This window comes from Rhagoletis pomonella, unplaced genomic scaffold (assembly GCF_013731165.1).
Source record: "Rhagoletis pomonella isolate Grant_MI unplaced genomic scaffold, Rhpom_1.0 Rhpom_scaffold_00002, whole genome shotgun sequence".
In the NCBI taxonomy this organism is placed as follows: domain Eukaryota; kingdom Metazoa; phylum Arthropoda; class Insecta; order Diptera; family Tephritidae; genus Rhagoletis; species Rhagoletis pomonella.
The window spans coordinates 55,125,421-55,129,345 of NW_023458556.1; the positions used below are offsets into that span (position 1 = coordinate 55,125,421).

The 3,925-nt window shown below is 31.0% G+C and overlaps 1 protein-coding gene across 1 annotated transcript in view; it reads right to left on the minus strand.

Annotated features, from left to right (window-relative positions):
* Positions 1-3,925, minus strand: part of LOC118733824 (vacuolar protein sorting-associated protein 18 homolog) — a 12,044-nt gene that overhangs the window by 909 nt on the left and 7,210 nt on the right.

Consider the following 3,925-nt stretch of genomic DNA (forward strand, 5'->3'; position numbering starts at 1 on the left):
AAAAAAGTTACTTCCCAATCTAGAAATTGTAAAAAGTAACAACCATTATAGTTCTTTAATTAAAAGTTTTAATTTCTCTAAACAGCTATTTTATTTTAAAGTCTTAAAGATTTTAGCCACTTTTTTGTGCTTCCATTTTCTATCAATCATCCTTAGTTTGGAAAACGGACCTCTATGTGCACCAAATTGATGACACTCTTTGAAAACTACATGAAGGCAGTTTTGACGAACAGAGAAACATGAAGCGCAGACAATGTAAAAAGTTGATGACCAATTTTTTTTTACCCAAATGGAAGAACGCCTGCCAAACAAGGAATTTTCCAGGAAATTGTTTACCTCTTTTGCTCTTAAATTTTGAGCGACATTCCTTCCATAAGCAGTAATAAAATTTTTGTCCAGCTAGCTGGGAAAAGTTCGCTAAAACTCACATCTTTTCGTTCATTACCGTTTTTTTCGAATTTCTCCGCAAAAATTTTGTTCCAGCCATTTAACTCGATCTTTTGCAGTTTCGCAGCTCTTGGTACTATTTTCAACTTGTGAGCCTTGTCCTTAATTCTACACACGAGTTACTACTTTAATCTTTTTCGCGATTATTTGGTCCATTCTTTTTGCCCGAGCTTTTCTTTCCATCCGTTTGGGGCAAAGCCCACGTTTTTGGAATCCTTATAGCTGCTCCGGTATAGGATATGCTCGAACAAAAGAGCGCAGTTAATTCCATATAAAAGAATCAAAAGTTGCTCCTTTCCGAGTGTTCACGGGGTCAACCCGAAGTGGTGTCACATATTGCAGAGAATATAAAAAGCAGCAAAGGGATTTGCAAAATTAATTCCCCAATAAAAAATTGTTTAGCTTCCAATTTCATGCATGAAGGCCCACAAACAAAGCATCTATTAATAATGTTAATTTAGTATACATATTACCGCATGTATATATGTATGTATGTAAATGCATATGGGTATTTCTATTCTGGCATTACGTGACACTTGTATGACAAAATGTTAAAAAAATTAGAAGTTCAAAATTTTAAAAAGCTTTTTCTACATTTTTATATCAAGTTAAATGGACCCTTATTCAGTAAAAAATTAGAACTCTCAGTAGTAGCGATTTAAGGATATTAGTGAATCAGCATGGCGTTAAAACACCCAAATTTTAATTTCAAACACCTAAAAAATTTTCCAAATATTAGTCATAGTTATAAGCGATTTGAGTACCATATTTCACTTAAATCCGTGCAGCCGTTTCTATGTAAGAGCGATCACGAATAGTGCAGATTTTTAAAGTCATCAAATTTTAAATCATCCTATGCTGATCAAAAAAGTTCTTAATTAAAAAACAAAAACAAACTTTATCGCACATCTTCAGACTAATGTATTTAATTTTATCTCTCATTTTTGAAATTCCAAAAAACGGTACAAATCTAATGACTATCACAAAAAATTCCTTCTCGTTTAATATACATATATATGTACTTAGTTAGATCAAATCAAAAATCAAAGATATTTTCAAACTAAAGCTTTCACATTTAAATCTCTTTCGATTGACAACCATTTTTTAATATTTCAAAAAACTTGTGTATAAGTTAACTAAGCTCGACTTTTGAAACATGCCACCTGTTCAAACCTCTTCAAAATATTTTCAAAATAAAACCTTCTAAACTCTTTCGTCTGACACCCATATTGTGCTACATACATACATACATACTATGCATGTGTTTCAATTATCCAGTTTCCTTACTTCAAGTCGAATTTGATATTCAGATATCTTTTAATAATCCATACAACTTTTTGAATAATTTGAATGTAACTCTTTAAACACGTGGCAATCGTCTTCAAATATTTATTCTAAATGTTCAAGCTAAAGATTTCTTAACACTCTTTCGCATTTTTATATTTCATATAATTTTTGTATTAGTTAATTAAATTACACTTTTAAAAGAGGTGGCAGTCCTCTTCAAAAATATTTTCAAGTTAAAACCTTGTTAACTCTCCTATTCTGACATTGCGATAGAAATTTGAATTAAGCCAAATCTAATTTTTTTAACATGTGGCAACCCCGTTAAGTGTAGTTCAGAAATATAGACTTTTCAAACTCCTTTGATTTACACCCATATTTTAATAATTCATTTAACTCATTAAATAATTTTAATTTAAGTTTTTAAATAGGTGGCAACCCTTGTCGAACACCTAAAAAACAAACACTCCTTCGTTTGAAATACATATTTTGATATTTCATATAACTTTTGTATAAGTTAACTAAATTCGACATTTCAAGCAGGTGGCAACGCTCTTCAAAATATTTTCAGACTGCTGCCTTCTGAAATCCCTTTCGTTTGGCAACCATATTGGTGATACATATTTCTCTTACCTAATTTTCTTAATTCAAATGGAATTTGATTTTTTAAACAGGTGGCAACCCTCCTATAGTTAATTTAAAAAACAAAGCTTCTCAATCTCAAAACCATTACGATTAGTACTCATTTTGTAATAATAGATTTATTTTTTTATAATTTGAATATAATTTTCTTAAAGGTGGAAACTCGTTTCAAAAAGGTAAAACCTTATTGCCTACAGCCTAAGGCCCTTATTCATAAAAAATAAAGTAGCTTTAAAAAAGGACCTACTTTACTTTTTATGAATAAGGTCATAAGTATTTATTTTTGAAAATTTGATGTATAAAAGTTTTGTAGTAATATTGGAAATGTTTAAGGTTAATTTTCCTAGTTTTTAATGAGGAAATCTTTTCTGCTATATGTTTAATCTGCTGAATTATCTGACGTGACGTTACCTGGCGTTACTTTACTAAAATTTCCATTGAAAATGTTTTGTTAATATTGTTCTTGAAAGAATTTTTAACGGTAAGAAAACACGCATTTCGACCCTGGTGCCACCTAACGAGACCATTTTTGGCAAAAAATTCCTGCTTACATAACCAATATACATATATTGTAAAAACCAGCCAAATCGGCCTATAAATCAGTTAGATATAGGATTTTTTTCGCGGTAGACTTCGCTGGAATCGCCCATATGTGCATACATGTATACATATGTATGTACATTAAGGTGACCAAGATTTGTGTATAAAAAAGAAATCCTTTTTTTTCGAGACACCCTCTGGTGAGATTTTCTAAGCTATCCAACAGTTCGCAATACCTTTAACCCTTAGCATACGAAGCGGCAAAGAGTAATTTCAAGTGAATCTGCCGTAAGTACAACAAACAATTAACCCTTGAATTGTATATGATGATTATCAGATTACTGCAATATGTATATCTCCAGATTATTGAAATATATCTCTCCACCCCCAAAACCTTAATTTTAACAACCATCCAAGGCAGAAATAATTTTGAAAAACCTTAAAAAACGGGGTTATCGTGATACGTGGTTTTGTACTTTAAACGACGATATGTATGTATGTATGTACACACTTACAAAAGCCTCAAACTACGAACGCTAATTGAAAATATTAGCATAGCCGGCAAAAATAATAATCGTTAGCAACTGCTTACGTTAAAGAGATTGTATGTAGGCAAAAGCCAAAATTATAAGAAATGAGTGCAAAGCAACACTTGAAATGATGCCAAAAGTGATTGACTTTGCTAATGGCAAGAAAAAACATAAACAACCAACTGTTTGCTTGCTTTTTTCTTTTTTTGCATTTATTTTGACTTATTTTCTCTCTCTCTATAACCTTTTGAGAAAATATGAAAGGCAATGATTGCGTGAATTTTGTAATGACTTTCGATTTGTTTGTTGTTATTTTGTCTGCATTTAAATAACTTGCCATTTTTTATATTTCTCCGCATTTTATTAAGATTGCACAAGTGGTTTCTTTTGAATTTCAATTGGTAATTAACTCCGAATGATAAGAAAAAAACGATAAAAAAAAATTTGCTGCAATATTGGCGTACGTGACGTACTCTACGTAG